This window comes from Cupressus sempervirens, chromosome 4 (assembly GCF_028749045.1).
Source record: "Cupressus sempervirens isolate cs-2001-9-10 chromosome 4, ASM2874904v1, whole genome shotgun sequence".
Lineage (NCBI taxonomy): Eukaryota > Viridiplantae > Streptophyta > Pinopsida > Cupressales > Cupressaceae > Cupressus > Cupressus sempervirens.
This window is the reverse complement of record NC_143121.1, coordinates 474,001,628-474,022,448: the sequence shown is the minus strand read 5'-3', so window position 1 is coordinate 474,022,448 and position 20,821 is coordinate 474,001,628.

Here is a 20,821-nt window from a genome sequence, read left to right as displayed (position 1 = left end):
ATCATACTATGATCAAGGTTCATTGCTATGTGGGGAAGACATAATGTGAATATAGATATTAGTGATAAAAGGAAGCATGTTGCTATGACCTTCATTGACTATTGGTAATCTAAGTAATAAGGTTTTGGTCTTGGAGATTAGCAATAAGATGGAAGATATCACTATATCATATAGTGATCGATGTTTTTGGTGATCGAAGGAAGGAAATTTGTTTGCAGTGATCAATGATGAAGTTAGTTGATCACTATATTCTATAGCAATAAAGAGATAGAATTTTAAGAAGGCATCACTATGTATTATAGTAATAGATCAGGAATGATCATGGATCATATGTGGAGTAATAGAGATATAGCAATTACCATTGAGCTTTTGCATATCACTATGTGTTATAGAGAAAGGGTAAAGCTTGTATCGAAGACTAAGGTTCTCAATCACCATATCTAATAGTGAGAATATCCATCGAAGATCGTAGATAGAGGACTTTAAATATTTCAATAAGAGATGGAGTTATTGCCATTTCTATAATGATACATATAAAATTTTAAAAAGTTCACTATTTTTAGGATTGAGATATAGTGATCAAAGGCATGCATGTATTTTTTGCTAAGAGTTACAATGATCAAATGTTTGAATACATTTTATAAGGCACATAAGAAATTACACGAAGTGAATTTTGATAGTCAATGCTATGTTAAAATGATAAAAAAAAATTTATGATTTTGATTTGTGTGAGAAAGTAAATGTAAAAACATTGAGTGGTTTGTAATAAAAAGGCAATCATTCCTTGTCCCATACAAAATTTTTTAGAAGTTGTAAGATTTTCTGTTAATATATAGACTTTTGTAGAAAATTGTTGCAGAGAGAATTTTGTACAGAAACATATAGAGTTCTAGTTCAACACAAAAGAGGAAAGATGAGAAGGTAAAAAAGAGTAAGTCAATAAAGAAGAAAAAACTAGAGGATGAATTCCTTCCTAGAAAGTTGGATGAAGATTTGATTGAGCAAATGGATTTTTCTGGGCCAAAGTCCAGAAGAAGAAAGTTTTCTTCTCCAGACAAAATAGAAGACAAATACAATGATTTGGATATGTGTGGACAAGGACTAGGGAATATGATATTTTTATTTACCACTATGCCAGAAGAAACCTTAAAGGACCTATTTGTCATCTCTAGAAGATGAATTTAGGGAAGTTGACATTGGCTAATGTATTTTTGAATGTGAAATTACTTAAGGTCATCATCAACAAGTACAATACTAATGATAGATGTATATATGATAATAGTGGGGATAAATTCATGGAGATATCAATTGATTCTTTGAATGAAGTTTTCAAACTAATAGATGGTCTCACTAAGAATTTATCATTCACACAATTGAAGAATGCATATGAGAGATCACAAATTTCATATATGCAGTGGAAACTAATGTTGCATAAAAAAATAAGAGAGTCCTTAACTATAGTAGATAGATCTCCATTCAATATCAATATGTTCAAAACATACCTAGGCATGACATATTAGTGTTACAGACAAGTAGGAGGAATGTGAGTTCCTGACTTGATGGAAATTGGACCTATGGTGTTAGCATCTAACATTCAAATTTTGGAGCCCAGACCTTATGATTATATAGAGTATGTTGTCAATAACATTCATACTTCTTTTGTCAATTTTAATGATGTGAAATATCCATCTTTTAGGCATTATTCTTTGCTTATGCATGTGATTTTGTTCTATGGTAAATTCAAAGGATTTTATAGGGAAAATTTGAAATTAAATGTCCAAGAAACTAATGGAGAAGAGAGGCCTACTCAATTATGGACACCATTATGAGATTATAGATATAATGCCTCCTACTATCTCACTTTTTAGGATCACTTCATCTAGCCTCTGTAAAATTTATGTAGGCATCAAGCTTTTTCGTCCCTTAGCCTTGATATCAAGAGATTCTTGAGACCTAAGGAAAATGGGCTAGGAGAGACAATCATGCATAATTAGGAAGATTGGTATGCCTATAATTACTTCACTTATTTTAGAATTTTTGGATTTGAAGGAAACCGTATAGATTGCCAGTGTCAATGCCTGACATAATTAAATATTTGGAGATTGTAAGGTAGATGTTTGAGTTTAGTAAGAAACATTTTGGAGGCAAGAAAAAAAAAACAAACTTATCTTCCAACCACTCTGTCTATTGGAGACTTTACTATTTGTACCACCAAATCTTATGAAAAGATTAGAGAAAATTTGCAAAATGAGTATCACATGTATACTATGGATCTATGGAGTCATTATTATCTAAAGGAATACATTCATGCCTATAAAAAATGACAAAAACTAGGTGATTACATTCATTAGGGAATTGAGTATGAAGAAATTTTTAAGAATATGGAATGGCTGGAAATACAATAGAAGCTACAAGATCAAAATAAAGAACTAGAAGAGAAAAGACACCAAGCACAAGAGCAATTTAAAGCTGATATTAAAAATATACTAGACTCCCTTGTTCAAATACCTAGGACTATGGATAGGCTATTACTTGAAGCCTTGGAGCATGATGTTTAAGTACTTGATAGAGTAAATGTTGAAAAGAATGAAAGAATACTTGAATCTAGTAAATTTGTGAGTTATGATGCCTTTATTAAATTCAAAGAATTCATTGTTGTTTTATTTAACTATAGAGGGAAAATATTGAGGCACAATATCAAAAATATTTCTCTAGAGAATGAATAGGAGTTGATGGCCAATTTGAAGGAACATATGATGTAGGAAGAAACAAAGAAACAATAGCAAATGCAAGAGAAAAATATTGACTTCTTACTATCGCTGCAAATGTGGAATAAAAAAATTCTCAATTACACTATGCTAACTCAAATGGGTGCCTTTAGTACAATAATTTGCAAGACAAGCTATGAACTATCATACAGAGTTGTCCTAGACAATATTCGGGCCTTTCTTTTATAGGTAGTTTTATGCCGCCCAAGAAGCTTCTAGATGCTCAAACTTAATACATAGGGTTGACAAACCCTAAAAATACACATAGAGTAGGCCAAATACATATTTGACAAACTATTTTTGAAATTTTGATAGCCCAACTTCCAAAGGCCATAACTCACAAACCATTGCTCCAATTGGCTCTTATAGCCATTTTTTGGAAACACCAGCTCCTGATCTATAGACTCAAAATGGTGCTAGTGCCCTTCTATTGAGTTTTTGGACCTCATCTAGGCACTCTAAGGCCTCCAATGATGAGCTTGAAGATTTTTCTACAAAATATTCCATCAAAAATCTGCAATAAATTCTCTGATACTAATGCTTGAGCAATGAGATTTTTATGGTAGGCTTACAACTCTAAAATGAACCTTCCTATAGAAAATGAGAACATTCTAAGCTCATATGAAAAACTTACTAAAAATAGTAAGTTCCCATAAATAGTAACCACCATGTCTACTATTCCTTAATAAAATAGAAAATACTCAAAATAAAATATTTTTGGGTGATGCAAGATTTCCCTTGCACCTAGGATGCTCCTACATTAGACACCCAAGGTAAATTGAGAAGTGAACCCATCATGTCTCAAGTGTTCAGAGGAAAACCAAGATGGTTAACCTCCTCCTTTTCTAGCTATGATGAATCCTCAACTAGTCTTTATTTCCATCTAACTAAGTATTCCTCATAAGTTCTATTTTTGGTACTTTTTCTAACATGACTATGTTGTATCTCCTCAATCTCCTTTATAGCCAAACTAGCTAGTAGAATGCTCCACTGCACTTCTACAACTTCATCTCCATCACCTCTTTCATAATAGTCTATCAAATTTGAAATATTAAATACTGGTGAAATATTTAATTTAGTAGGTAACTCCACTTCATAAACAATTCCAAAATCATGCCTCTTCACTATCTTACACAGTCCAAACTTCTTCATCTTTAACTTATTATATGTACCCATTGGAAAACACTCCTTTCTCAAATAAACTATGACTTCATCTCTAATATAAAATTCCTATATTTCCTTTTCACATATACCTTAGCCTTATACTATGTATTCATCTTTAATTATGATGTGCTTACTAACCTCCTTATGGATGTTCTTCAAATGTTCAGCAAAATCTTCTGCTTCAACACTACTTATCTCTCCTTTAACCAACTGCCTTAGTTTAGAAGCATTTCTGGGGCTACTCCCATATATAATTTGGAATGCTGATTTACTAGTAATCATATTGATAGAATTACTATACACAAATTCTTCCTATGGTAAAATCATATCCCATCCTTTTTGTTTATCTCCAACCAAGCATCTCAACAAGTTTCCCAAACTAAGATTCACAGCTTCTGTCTATCCATCAATCTATGGATGATGTGATGAACTGAGCTTTGAATCTATCTTCAACTTCTTCCATCAGGTATGCTAGAAATATCCAAAAAATTTGGTATCACAATCTAAAATGATACTCTTTGGCAAACCATGTAATCACACCACTTCTCTAAAAAACAATTTTGCTACATGAACAACATCACTAGTCTTCTTGCAAGGAATAGAATGTGCCATTTTTGAAAACCTATCAACCACCACAAAAATAGAATCATGTCCACATTTTTTCCTCACTAATCCAAGAATAAAATCCATGTTGACATCCTCCCATGGCTTCTCTAGTATAGATAATGACTAATACAACCTTGTATTCTACTTTACTCCTTTTTCCATTTGACATACTTGGCAACTTTGTACAAACTTTGTCACATCTTGCTATAACTATGGCCAGTAATAATTTTTAGCAACCAAAGCTATATTTTTATCTTTACCAAAATGCCAAGCCAATCCACCACTATGTTTTTCCTTGATGAGACTCTCTCTCATTAAACTTCTGGGAATGTACAACTAGCTTTCTTTGAACAACATATTATCCTAGATCATGAAATCCAACCACTTTTTCCTATCAAGTGTAATAGGTTTTGTACAAGCCTTCCACACTTCACCAAAATTAGGATCATCTGGAGACAATGTACTAAGTTCCTTGAACTCAACCACCTCTATCTATATTTTTGTTAGCAAAAGTTTTCTTCTGCTAAGAGCATTTGCAACTTTGTTAGACTTCCTACTCTTGTGTTTCAAAACAAATGTATAACTCTACAAAAAATTTACCCACTTTAAATGCCTTTGGTTAAATTTTCCTTGACTATTCAAATATTGCAAAGCTTGATGATTAGTATACAAAACAAATTCTTTTGGAAGAAGATAGTACCTCCACTTCTTCAATGCTTGAACTATAGCATGAAATTCCTAATCATAAATATAATATTTTCTTTTTGCATCATTCAACTTCTCACTAAAATAAGCAATAGGTCTACCTTCTTGACTCAAAAAAACTCCTATTGCAGTACCACTAGCATCATAGTCTACTTGAAACACCTTGTTAAAATTAGGAAGTGCTAAAATAAGTTTCTTAGTAACTTTCTGTTTCAACAAATTAAAACTCTTATCTACTCTTACATTCCACTTAAACTCTTTCCTATCCCCTCTCATTCTTTCAGTCAAGGGTCCACAAATATTGCTAAAACTTCTTATGAACTCTTTGTAAAATGGAGTCAGTCCATGAAAAGATCTTACCTTTGTCACACTCCTTAGAGTAGGCCATTCAAGGATAGCCTCCAATTTCTCTAGGTCTATTTTCAGACCTTCTCTCGAGACTACAAATCCCAAGTACACCAACTCTTTCTTTACAAAATTTTACTTCTTCAGGTTTATTAGCAACTTTTCTTCCCTCAACTTATCAAACACCTTGTGAATATAAATCAAATGCTCCTCTAATCTCTTACTAAAGATCAATATATGATCTAGGTAAACAATGAAAAAATTACTTAGAAACTCCTTTAGTACCTCATTCATGAACCTCATGAAAGTGCTTGGTGCATTGGTCAGCCAAAAAGGCATGACTAACCACTAATACAATCCTTCCCTGGTCTTGAAAGTAGTCTTCCACTCATCATCTTCTCTAATATGAATCTGATGGTACCCACTCTTCAGATCTATCTCTATGAAATACTTAGCTCCACTCAAACATTCCATATTATCATCCATCCTTGGTAATGGAAACCTATGCTTTATTGTGATCTTGTTGATAGCATGAGAATATGTGTACATCCTCCATTCTCCATTCTTCTTTGGTGCAAATACTAGTGGTACAACACATGGAATCAGACTCTCTCAAATCAATCCCTTCTGCAACAACTCATGAACTTGCCTATTCAACTCTTCACTTTCTGCTGGTGTCATTTTGTGTGCTACCTTGTTTGAAAATTTTTCTCCTAGAACCAAATCCATCTAGTGACTGATCTCCCTCATTGGGGGAAATCTATCAAGTACATTATCTAATACAATATTAGAAAACTCTTCCAACATATCTACAACTTTTGCAAGTACTTCTTCTACTTCTTCTTTACTATCTTTAGGAATTATAGAAAAACACATATGCTCATGCTTCATACATTTAAGAAACTCCTTTCTATCAACAAGACATGTTTTGGTAGTACTACATGCCTTTTCTTCTTTATCCTTCAACAACTTCAACTTATGTTTCACTCCATCCTTAGTTAGGGTGTAGGTATTTGCTCACCCATCATGTACAACATGCTTGTCAAACTGCCATGGCCTACCCAACAAAATATGACATATGTCCATAGGTATGATATCACATAGTACCTCATCCTAATAGCTTCTAATCTTGAACTTCACTAAGCATTGTTCATTGACCATGGACTTATGGTCATCTTGCACCCAAGCAATATAGTATGGACATGGGTGTTTCTACCTTTCCAGCTTCAACTTGGTTACCATAATTTTTGACACTATATTGTTAGTGCTTCCACCATCAATGATCACATCATAACACTTATCTTCACATCTACACATTGTGTGAAACAAGCTCCTTCTTTGCTTAGGTTAATTCTCACCACTCAACAAGACTCTTTAGTTAACTAGTGCTTCTCCTCTTTCAACATCTTTAGAATGTGAAGATCTGGCATCTTCATCAACATGAGCAACTCTATCCTAGCCTTATATTTTTTGATCTATCCTTCCTTGGCACTGAGTACATTCAAATGTTTTATGCCCTTTTTCTCCACAGTGAAAATATTTCTCACAAAAGCCTCCTCTTCTAGATCCTTTTCCTCTACCTCTTCCTCTCTGATCTCTATTTTTTTTTATCATGGAAATAATTAAAACTATTTCCCCTCTGGTTTTGACTACTACTTCTAACCTCATCCTTGTTCCTTTGATCATCATTATGACCACCATAAAATCATCCACCAGATCTTCCACCATGGCCTCTTCCATTGTTCTTATTGTGAAACTTCTTGCTTAGTTTCTCCTCAACTCTTAGGGAAAACTAGTACATCTCATCAATATTTCTCATTCAAACTAGACTTAGTTCATCCTAAATTCTTGGCTTTAACCTATTAAGATAATGAGTGACCTTCTCCTTATCAACTTCTACATGGATAGTTCTAATAAGGACTCGGTAGAACTCTTCAGTATACTCTTGAATAGATTTTCCCACTTGCTTCAACCCTTGCATTTTCTGCAATAGATCAAGCATATAATCCATTGGAATGAATTTTTGCTTCATTTTAACTCTCATCCAATCCCATCTAGTGATTTTGTCCTTTCCCTTTCTATTTCACTCCAACTAAAATTCCTGCCACTAGATCTTCACATGTCCGTTTAGTTTTGCCTTCGCAAACTTGACCCTATTAGGATCATCAATATCTTCATACTCAAGTGCTCCTCTAGTTCATTGATCCAATCAATTAGCTCCTTTGGGTTGAGATTTCCCAAAACTATAGGAACCTCAAAATTAGTTCTTTTTCCAATCTTCCAAATGGCCCTAAAAAGCCTCTCTTCCTCTAGATTTGGAACTGCCTCTACTTTAGCATTTTCTTCTACTTCATTCTCATCCTCACTTTCATCTCTTATAAGAAGATTTATTTCTATTTGTATTTATTCTTCAAATGCTTTCATTTGCCTTTGGAGGGCTCAGAAACCCTTAGGTGTAACACCCACAACTCTTCCACCATGCTCTCTTTGTGGAGGCATTTTTCCTGCTTCCACTAAAGCCCTAGTGAAAATTGCCTCACTATCAGTGATCTATCTACACACTCAGCCTAAACCATAGTCCTAGTACAAACTGGCTCACAATTAGTGATTTGTCCATACACTCAAGAACTCTAGCTCTGATACCACTTGGTGCAGGAAGAAACAAAGAAATAGTAGCAAATACAAGAGTAAAATATGGACTTATTATTACCACAAATGTAGAATTATAGAATTCTCAATTACAATATGCTAACCCAAATGGGCACCTTCAATACAATAATTTGCAAGACAAGTTGTGAACTATCACCCAGAGTTGTCGTAGACCATGTTCAAGCATTTCTTAAATAGGTAGTTTTATGCCACTTGAGAAGGTTCTAGATGCTCAAACTCAATACCTAGGGTTGACAGACCCTAACAATACACATAGAGTTGGCCAAATACATCTTTAACAAATTATTTCTAGAAATTTTGGTAGCCCAACTTCTAAAGGCCATAACTCATGACCATTGCTCTGGTTGTTTATTATAACCACTTTTTGGAAATACTAGCTCCTAATATATAGGCTCAAAATGGTATTAGTGCCCTTCCGTTGAGCTTTCAGACCTCATCTGAGCATTCTAAGACCTCCAATAGTGAGCTTGAAGATTTTTTTACAAAATTTTCAATCAAAAATCTGCAATAACTTCTTTGATACTAATTCTTGAGCAATGAGATTTTTAGGGTAGGCTTACATCTCTAAAATGAACCTTCCTGTAGAAAATGACAACATCCTAAGCTCATATGAAAGATGTACCAAAAATAGTAAGTTCTCATAAATAGTAACCACCCTATCTACTAGCCCTTATTAAAATAGAAAAGAATGAAAATTAAATATTTTGGGTGATGCAAGATTGCCCTTGCACTTAGGATGCTCCTACATCAACATACTAAAAGGAAAGTAGAAAACATGACTTCAACTAGAGGATGTCAATTGCTAAATGAAACAGGGATAGTGGTTTTGTTTGGATGAGATTTGAGTGCCTCTTATATTTTTGATATCCTAATCAAATCTTGGAAGATTGACATGAAGCTAGATGTGTAGGGTGTCAAAGATGTGATTAATGGTTCTAGATTTGTTGAAGATGAAAGATCAATATTGTTATGGGCTCCATACCCTCCACACAAAAGGCCATAAAATATTGATGTAGATTAGGATTTTGTACTCTTGATGACACTAAAAGTAGATGTGACAAACCCTAATAAGGTAGCATGTATGCAGGTTGACAAGGCTTTGTTTAACCAAGCCCAAATGAAGTAAGTAACATTTGGGAGGGACAATTAGAGATAAATGTATGAAAGCATGATCAAACTAGGAAATTCATAGGTAAAACCCATGATTCAATCATTTGATGATGCTTTAAAGACTGAATTGAAAAGGTTATAGGAAGAAAACACAAAAGTGAACTTTGTATCCATGATTCAAAGATAAATATCTGGTACAATATTTAGAAACCATTTTAGAATGTTGCTAATAAATTAGGGCAGGTTTGGGATCTATTTAATGCATATAAAACTATGGCCTTAAAACATAATGAGGTATACAAAAAATTAGTTAAGGAAAAGAAAAATCTTGTAGAGGATGAGGACATCAAGGAAGTAGATAAATTGATCAACAATTAGACTATATACAGATTTAAATAGAATTTGCTAGGAGACATGGATGGGCATTGGTCATGTGATGCAAGACTAGGCCCTATAAGAAGCAAAAAATGATGACTTGGAGAAGACAAAAACAAGCGAGCAGATGGAGTGAATGTTCGAGATTGAAATGAAAGCTTGAGAGATGATCAACAATGCAATTTTTCTTGAGGATGATAAATATGATGAAAAAATTAAACAATACAATTATTTTACTAATGAATCATCATTAGATTCAAAATAATGAATCTTTCTCTTTATAAACTTGTTTTTCTTACCCAAAAAATGATTATTAGTTAGTCATTTTGTTTAAATTTTGTAAATAAAGGGTTATAGCCTTCCATTTTATAACCAATTAAAAGTCTATAGTTATAAGGACTGAATTTGGAAATAGAGATCAATATAATATTCACTACCATATACTTTTTCATATCCATTTTATAGAAGGTAAATCCTATTGTCTACTCCAAATCTTTTTATTTGTATGCACCAACAACACATGTATTTGTGGTGAAAAAATTTCAAGTTCAATACTAGGATTTCATGTGCTCGATTGATATTTTGGTGATATCATTTTCATCTCATTTATTCTATTTCCTTAGATAAAATTTTAAATTTTCTTTCATTATTATTCCAATTGATTAATTGCAATAAGTGATTTCAATGTTTGGAAAACAATGATATTGTATTGGTAAATCAATTTTCATTTTTGTCGTATTGGGCTCTTCAGGGGAGTTAAATTCAACAAGACTAAGTATTGGAATTTACTTAGGTATTCAACAATTAATACATCATTGAAGTGATAAAAATTTATCTTAAAGGGATTTATTGTTTGTCTCTGAGGATATAATTAAATATTTTTGAATGATTGGTAGAAGAATGATAAAGAATCCATCAATTAAGGCATTGATCTATAGATTATTGTTTTGAGTCTTCATGCTAATTATAGAAAGGACATAAATCCAAGTGAAAAAGGTTGACAAAACTATTATAAATTTATATATTATACCTAAAAACATTTATCAAAATTTTAAAGTATTAATAAACTTAAATCTCACAAATTAACTTCTCTAAAAATCCTCTAGGATGTGATGTATAAGCTTACTAGCCTTGGTTCTATAGAGCCTGAATTGTAGAGGTTCACATTGAGTTAGAGTGGAACCAGTCAATTAGAAAACTTCTATTAGGAATTCCCAAAATTGGAGCATTATTCCATAGGAAACCTAATCTAATAATTTGGGCACTAGAATCTTCACCATTTCTATTGAGCTTGTTCCTAAAAATCCACTTGTTTGAATGATATTTTCATCTTTAGGTCTTGGTACTAAATTCCAAGTATTGTTCTTCTCAATTTGGTCAATTTCTTAATTTTTTGCTTGTATCCAATCTTCATTGTCTAAAGAATCTTTTATTGTCTTAGGAAAAAACTCACATAATAATCATGTACCACCCTTGAGTCTTCTTCTTGTCATTACACTTGATTCAACACCACCAATGATTTGATCAAGTTTATGATGTCTTCTCACATATTTTGCTAACATAGGTAGTTTCTTCTTCATTCCTCTTTAGGTACATCTAGTAAAATAATCGAAGGCTCATTTTTGCTAGCTTATCTTGGTTTAGGTTAAGGTGTTGAATGATTAACATGTAGCATCTGATGGTCAACATTGCCTATCTATGACTTGACATCTTTAGTCTATTGTTCGACACCCACTCTCTGTTGTTTGGAAATTTACATTTGCATTTTGGTGCAAAGCACCAAGGAAATGGGTTTAGATGTTTATTTTGATGTTTTTTCTCACCTACTAGGCTAGAATAAACAAACCTTTGATGAAAAGTCCATGGTTGTCATGACAAGACATCATTTTGTATGCCTACGACACTTTGTACAATTTATAAGCAAAAGGTTCTCATTAGGAAAATTTATGTCTTTTAGTGTTTTTGGTCAAGAAAGCCTAGGATTAGGTGTTTTTAGTTTGTTTTAGGTGTTTTGAAATTTTTTCCAAGCCCTATAATTAGAATCAAGTGGAAAATGCAAAAATTAAACTTTTTGTGCAAAATTACAAAGTTGTAAAGTTGCTCAAAATTGCAACTTGTTGGAAAATGTGATATACATATTCAAATCTTGGTGGTAACTAATGGAATAGGTCTAGGATATATAAATACCTCATTCATGAGGTCTGAAGGGAATTATGTATGATTTGGAAGAAGTTATAATACACAAAATTCAATTTTTGTGCTTTAATCTTTGTTCTCTATATGTTTCTCATACTATACATATTGTTAAACTAGATCAGATGAAGGTTTAAGAAGGATTTTTTAATAAAAATTTATTTTGTTTGTGTTTAATCTTTTTGAGTGCTATTTTGTTCAAGTTATTGTATTTTTGGTGAAGTAGGGTTTTAGACCAGCAATTTGGTGCATTTCTCAAAGATGAGCCCCTAACTACACTTTCTCTAGTTGGATTTCCATGGCCTCTTGGGAAATGGTATTTTGTAGGGTCCTTGTAAATATTTTAGGGTTCCAAGACTAGATGAAGAGTTTTGTGATTTTTCCAACCAAACCCTAGGTCAAGTACCTTGAAAGATTTGACCTTGTTAACGTGTTGTTTGGTGAATGGCAGGAGTTAATAACCTGGTTGAGGGCTAAACATTTGGAAATAAGTTGGATTAGTGTTTCTAATCATTCATGAGTGTTGGTTTTTCTTCCATGACCGCATTTCCTACTTGTTGCTTTGTAAACCAAGCCTAACCTAATCAATTAGGTCTTTGTTGCCTAGTAAAGGAAAGCAAGTACTAGAGTTGGATTAGAAATGATGCTTGGGGTCTGTTGAAAATTTGAAAAGGATATTCAAAAACCTATTTTTATTTGGGTTTTATTTGAAACTTTGTGAATTTAGATCCAAAAAGTCAATTCAGGAGGGCTAATAGGGGCTTAGAGGGCTACTAGGTGAAATTGGGGTTTGAGGCTTTGTGCAGTTGCATGTTTCAAAATAGTAGTGTAGCCTATGATAATTAAGTTCTCTACGACCATTATATACCTTATAACCCTTGGGAAAATCTTCTATGGTGGTTTTCTATCATTGACCTAGTTGAGGGAAATAGGTCCAAAACCCATAAATGGGTAAGATTGGTTCTTTTTCCTTGATTTCTTGTTGAAGATAATAGAGTTTTTTCTTTTATCCATTGAAGGATTAGAGTCTATTGAAACCTTGTGAGAAGGATTTTTATATTTGATAGTTAGTTGGTGTATTGCAAGCATGGGAAGCCCATTTGAAGCTTCTTAGTTGTGCTCTCTACATCAGGTCATATTAGAGCCACTAAGTATCTTTTGGGAAAGAAAAGATGGAAGAGGGAGAAGATATCCCTTTGAGCATAACCAAAATTGAGTTGGAAAAGATAGTAAAAGAACAAATGGCTGAGAGCAAGGTAGTCAGAGAGGAAAATAGAGCAATGGAAATAGAAATTGATAAGTTGAAGGGGAAAGTACAAAGAGGAGACTATGAGAAGTTTGAAGAAGAAGAAGGAGGAGGAGGAGGAGAAGGAGATAACTGGCCTAACATGCCTAAATATCAAAGGATAATGGTAGCAATCTTATGAAGGATAGGAAGGAAGGATGAAGGGGATTTACCAATGTTTGATGGAAAGTTGGAACTTGAGGCATGCATAGAATGGTGAAAACCTTTTTAAAGTAGATGAGATACTTGCGAATTGGAGAGTGAAAGTGGAAAAATCCAAATTAAAGGGGTTAGCCCTAATTTGGTGGAAATTAATCCAAAAGGAAAGGGTAGAGGGAGAGAAGCAACCCATTTCCACATGGAAGAGGATGATGGCAGGAATCATGAAGCAAATTTTTCTGGAGGCTATGAAGTGATGCTCTACAAAAGGTTGCATAACCTTAAGCAGAATGACATAGATGTAAGTACTTATACTCAAGAATTTCATACTTTTGACTCTTAGAGATAAATTGTATGAAAATGAAAAGAAAAATATTGCAAGGTATATTAGTGGATTTAGGTATAATATACAAGATGAATTAATCTTGGTGATAGTAGAATCAATCCAAAAAGTTATCAACTTTCCCTCAAGATCGAGGAAAAAAAAAAAACATAAGGTGAGAAAAGTAGTAGAGGAAGAGGGAACTCTTTCAGAGGAAGAGGTAGACTTCAAGGAATAGAGAACTTCCCAAGACACCAAGGGGAAGCTAGCAGTAGTCAACGTGCTAAGAATGATAGAAGAAACATAGGTTCCTTTAAAGGAAGGATACCTAATAAAAGAGGTAAATTTGGTGGAAGGGGAACAAGTACCTACACAGGAAGGTGTTATAGTTGCAATCAAGTTGGTCACCAATCTTTTAGGTGTCTAGAGAAGCAAGGTAATAGGGAGCTCCATCACTTTAGATATTTCTTGCTCTTCCAAGGCTACTCCTAGCCTACTTAAGGTTACTATCCAAAACCCCAACCTAGAGAACTCCTTCCCAATTCCCTTTCACCAAGAAACTTACCAAAGAATTCAATTTTCTATCCTCTACCTTCAGTTCTCCAACTATGCACTATGTGTCTTAGAGTGTCAAAACTTTACCAAATACACCTAAAGGGACAAAATCAAGTTTGAACCACCTTTATGGGGTTCTTGACACATTCCATACCATTCTCCATCATTCTTTTGAGTTTCGCACACCCACAACTCCAAATTACCCTATTTAGCCTTATAGCCCTAAGAGCCCCTATTATCCCTCCTCAAAACAAGGAACAAGATATAAATCCCAGAAAATCTTAACAAGGCTACTTGATTTCTTCAAAATTTTGATTCTATATGACCTAAACTTGAATATTTTTTAGGTCTTAGGCTCCTAGGATGAGCACATAGTATGGCTTTAGAAAACTCTTATTTCAAGGGTTTCAAAGAAAATGACAATGAATATTTCACCAATAGTTTAAAACTCCACTTCCAACCTCCTCCTTTGAGTTATGAACCCTTAACATCCCACTCCTTAATTTCCTAGACAAGATTGGCACATGCTAATCCACTATTCCCACCAAAACTTCAAATCAAGGTTTTATTGCACCTTGCCAAGCCTACACTACTTGCCTAGGGATCACTTGAAAAATTACCTACTTCAATTGAAAAGAACCCAAAATAATTATATACATTATTTATAGGGGCTATTTCTTGATTTATAAGAGCCATGGCCTTTTGACCAAGGAAGTTCAATCCATAGCCATTTGAATGCTAGTAACAAAAAACTAGACAGTAGGAACACAAAACTTAAGTAATTTTTAAAACCTTATAAAATGAATGATTGAGATAGAAAAACTATTCATAGATTCAAATTATGATCCCAAGACACTATTCCATTCAAAAAAGTAGTTTATTCAATCCACTTTCTTTATTCAATCCTTCAAACCACATTTTCTATCACACAAGTCTCTCATTTAGAATGTACTGTCAACTTAGCATTCAACCCTTGGAAATTACTTGTAAGTTGTTTAAGTAGGCTTCGTACTCCATAGTTTCCCTTGGTTCAAACCATAACTATCCATGTAGTTCATTTTTCAGAACTATGCAAAAAATTGCAAAGTTGTCAATGCAACTTTATGACAACTTTTATAATTTTGCAAGTTGAGCCTTCAAACTTGACTATTTTCATATCAAACCTTATAAAATTAACCTAAAACATCTAAGTGCAAATTTTTAACACATATTTCCCCCTTTTAGGCCCTTTTCCCATATTTTTCCTTATTGAGCAATTCTAAGCAATTTTTGCCTATTAGGACCTAATTGACAAAAACTTGACTCACATTCCAATTCCTACCTATTAAAACTTCTATAACATACCTTGGGACTTTATTCCTAGTCCTTATTTCTAAAATTGTTGGTTAGACCATTTACAAACCAAAAATGCATTATAGTTTCACCTTTACCCCTAGGTGCTCTTGCACTATTCCCCCTTGCAAGAAAAGACTAAGGTATTGCTAGAGAGAGGAATTTCTTGTTGATGCCATGCCTCTTGAAATCACTCTTAGCAATCCAAGTGGCCTTGGATTCAAGTGTACCCAACCACCTCACTAGATGTTCCTTGTAGACCTTATTTCTTGTACTCCTTTTCATTCTAGAATCCAAAATCCTCTCCACCTATAGTTGCTTCTTTTTAGGTACTTGCAGGTCTGAGATATCCTTTCTTAACTCTTCCTGGTACTCTACTTCATCCACCTAGGACCCTTATAATGTATTAGGTCTTTGATATTAAATATGGGAGAGATAACCATATCCTTAGATAATTCTACCTTGTAGACATTGGGTCTGTATTTCTTAACCACCTTGCATGGCCCAATCTTTTTCATCTATAGCGTACTTGGGATGCCCTTTTGCAACCTAGATTTTTTTAGATAAACCATCACCAAGTCTCCCACTTAAAACTACATATCTCTTCTCACCCCATCCTTCTTCTCCTTCAATTTTTGATTTTCCTCCATTAAGTTATGCTTAACCTGATCATGCACTTCTTTGATGCTATTTGGAAATGTCTTAACCTTGTTGTTCTATTCTTACTATCATTATAGGAAAATTCTATCTATGGTATGATTTGCTCCCAACTTTTCCCATACACCTTGGTTAGACATCTTAATAGGTTGCTTAGGACCTTGTTGATGACCTCTGTCTGCCCATTTTTTTGGGGATGGTAGGAAAAAATATGTACTAGGTTTGTTTCAAGCCTCTTCCATTGGGTCTTCCAAAAGTGCCCCATAAATTTGACATCTCTATCAGCAACTATGCTCCTTGGTAAGTCGTGTATCCTAACCACCTCCTTGAATAATAGGTTGGCAAAATTACTTACATCATGTGTTGTCTTGTATGGGATGAAATGACTCATCTTGCTGAACCTATCCAACCTATCCACCACCACAAATACACTATCTAATCCCATCCTAGTCCTTGATAATCCCACTCTAAAATCCATGCTGATGCATTCCCAAGGCCTATTAGGAATGGGTAGAGGTTGGTAGAGCCTTGCATTTGATGAAGTGCCCTTTTCCTTTTGACATATGTCACATTGCTCCACATACCTCCTTATATCCCTTTGCATCTTGGGCCAACAATAGAACCTCTCCACGAGGTCTAAAGTCTTATTAAGACTAAAGTGCACACTCATGATCCTATTGTGCTTCTCTTATATGAAGGTTTCCCTCATAGATCCCCTTGGGATGCACAACTATTAACCCTTGAATGATAACCCATTTGGCAAGGTGTATTGAACAAAGTCACTATGAAAAGGATTGGTAGAGTTAGTACATACCTTTTAGGCCTCTAAAAATTTAGTGTCCTCATATAGGTCCTTGAATCCATCCAATCCTATGCTCTACAACTTGATGTCTTGTATTTTCAACAACCTCCTACTCGAAGTATCTGCCACCTTATTGTTTGTGCCATTTTTGTGTTTGATTGTGAAAGTGTAGAACTACAAGAAATCCATCCATTTGATGTGCCCCAAACTTAGTTTCTCTTGTGAGTTGATAAAACTTAGGGCTTGGTTATCTATGAAGACCAAAAACTCCTTGGGCAATAGGTAATGCCTCCACTTCTTAAGGGCTTGGACAAGTGCATAGAGCTCTAGATCATATCTTGAATACCTTATCTTGGCTTCATTAAGCCTCTCACTAAAAAATAATACTAGTCTTCCCTCTTGGCTTAAAATGGCTCCAACTACTATGTTACTAGCATCACACTCCACCATAAAGGGTTTCTCAAAACTAGGCAAAATCATTATTGGTTGAGTTACCACTTCTCTCGTCAACCTCTCAAAACTTGTATTTTCTTCCTTGGTCCATGTGGACTTAGTGTTCATGCCTCCTTTGATGCACAAATCTCAATAAATATCCTTACAAACTACCTATTGAATTGTGCTAAGCCATGCAAACTTTTGACCTCAATAGTACATCTAGGGGTAGGTCAACTCAAGATTTCCTCCACCTTGTCCTTGTCCATCTTCACATTCCCTTGCAATATGAAAAACCCCAAATATACTAGCTCCTCCTTCATTAGCTTGCTCTATAATAGGTTTATTGTCAAGTTTTCTTCTTGAAGCTTCCTCAACACCATTTCTAGGTGTTTCATATGCTCCTCCTTTTTCTTGATGAAGATGAGGATGTCATCTAGGTATACAACAACAAAAACTCCTATGTAATATTTCAAGACCTCATTCATGACTCTAATGATGGTACTTGCTGCATTGGTAAGACCAAATGGCATTGCCTTCTACTAATAGAAACCCTGAACTCATCACCCTCTTTCATCCTAATATGATAATATCCACTTTTGAAATCAATTTTAGAAAAGAACCTAGTGCCACCTAGACAGTTCATTAGATCCTCTATCTTAGGAATAGGAAATCTATACCTAATTATGATTCTATTGATTTCTCTAGAATCAGTACATATTCTTTACTTACCTCCCTTTTTAGGTGCTAGGAAAACTAGTATGACACATGGACTGATGCTCTTCCTAATCAGCCATTGATCAAGCACCTCTTGGAATTACCTTGCAATCTCCTTGTTCTTCTTTGGAGTTATCTTGTATGCAACTTTTTTTGGTAGTGATTCTCCTAGTATGAAGTCAATTTGATTACTTATGGCTATCTTAGGAGTTAATGTTGGTGGTGCTCCATCACAAATGATATCTTTGAACTAATCTAGTAGGTTTTGCACCTTTGTAGGTATAGGTACTTGTGAAGATGACTTATCTTCTTTGGGCTTCACCATGATGGCATACCCTACTCCTTTACCTTCATTTAAGTCCTTGAGGAACTTTTTCCCACTCATCAAAAATGGTTTGGTAGTAGCCTTCTCTACCTTTTCTTCCTCTACTATGGATTGTATCCTATAGGTGACCCCATCCTTCTTGAAAGAATATTTTTTTCCTTCCCATGATGCACTGCCTCCCTATCATATTTCCAAGGCCTTCCTAATAGTAGGTGGAAAGCATCCATGGGGAGCATATCACATAGGATCTTTGTCAGTAGACCCTAAGTCTATGACCGCTTTGCATACCTTACCTTGTATCTTGCAAGTAGTTCTAAATAGTGCTCTTCTCTTCTTTGGTTCCTCCTTTCCTAGTTCCTTAACCAGGACTCTACTCAATATGAGGTTTAAACCCTTCTCTACGTAAAGTTCCACTTGACCTACCTTCTTATTGTCTTCCTCTTAAATGTATGTGATTTTCTTCTCTCCATAGGATGATGATGCCCTTTCTAGACATTTGTAGGTAGGACACCCCAACTTTCCACACTTATAACACTTCATATTGTTGAAGTGTGAGCCTCTACTACTATTCCCATATATGCCTCTACCACCATTATTGGAACTTCTTCCTCTATTAGAGCCTTCCCTTTGACTAGTCTCACTGGCCTACTCATTCCACTTGGAATCCCCATATCTTCTTTGTTCATTAGTCCTCCTACTAGAACCTCCTCTTCAGCCACCTCTAAAGTCTTTACCTCTTCCTCTATTTTTGGAACTTAAGTCCCATTTCTTCCTCAACTTATCTTCCACTTTCCTAGCCATTTGAAATTATATTTGAACTATGGTGAGGCTAAATGAGATCAACTCAACCTGAATAGACCACTTAACTCCATTTAGATACCTACCCACCGTAATGCATAGCCTCCTACACCCTTGACCTTAGGGCCAACTTCTAAAACTCCTTAGTGTAGGTAGCCATATCAAGATCCTTTTATTTGACATTCTTCTTCTACTTGTGAATATAAACCTCATAGTCTTCTAGCAAATAGGTTTCTTTTATCTTTCCCACCATAGCCTTCCAATTAGTTATAGGTTTCTTCCCTTCACTCTCTCTTTCCTCTTGCACAAAATTCCACTATCTCAATGCTTGACCTTTCAATCTAGATTTTTCAAATCTCTCCTTTTGCACCTCTACTATCCCCTCACATTCAAAATAGTTTTCAATACTCTCTATCTATTCTAGGACCACCTCTGCATCCATCTTGCCATGTAATAGTGATACATTATCTAGGATCTTTCCTCAAAATTCCTTGAGATCTTTAAGGAATGGTTCTTTTTCACCAAGTGAAAGATTTAGTTTAGACATCTCATCCTCCAAACTCACCTTCTCTTTGCCCTTGCTAAAGTCTTCCTATTCCTTAGCTTGTCTTGCATCTTCCATCTCCTTTAACTTATCTTTCATCTCCTCTATGGCCTCGTCAAGAATCCTAGTCCTCTCTACATTGAGCTTCTTTTTCTTATCTACCTCCTTTGAAAGCTCTACATTGATAACCATATTTGAAGATCCATTTGACTTAGTGGAATACATCATACCACCACAAGCCACAATCTTATACCACTTTGATTGGGATCTCCTTCACTTCAAAGATTTCTTTCTCTTCCAAGGCTACATAGGGCTACTATCTCAAACCCCTACCTAGAGGACTCCTTCCCAATCCCCTTTCACCAAGAAAATCACCCAAAAATTCAAGTTTACATCCTCTACCTTCAGTTCTCCAACTATGCACTATTTTTCTTAGAGTGCCAAAACTTCACCAAATACATCTAAAGGGCCAAAATAACATTTGAACCACCTTTATGGGTTTCTTGACATATTCCCTACTATTCTCCATCATTCTTTTGAGTTTCATACACCCACAACTCCAAATTACCTTGTTTAGCCTTGTTGTCCTAAGAGCAACTATTAGCCCTCATAAAAACAAGGAACAAGCTATAACTCTCAAAAAATATTAACAAGACCACTTGGTGTCTTCACAACTTTGATTCCCTATGACCTAAATTTGAATATTTTTTAGCTCTTAGACCATTGGGATGATTGTATAGTAGGGCTTCAGAAAACCCTTATTTCAAGGGTTTTAAAGGCAATGGCAATGACTCTTTCACCAATGGTTTCAAACTCAACTTCCAAAATCCTCCTCTGAGTTATGAAATTTGAGCATCCTACTCCTTCATTTCCTAAAAAATACTGGCACATGCCAATCCACTCTTCCCACCAAAACTTCAATTCAAGCTTTCGTTGGACTTTGCCAAGCCTATACTG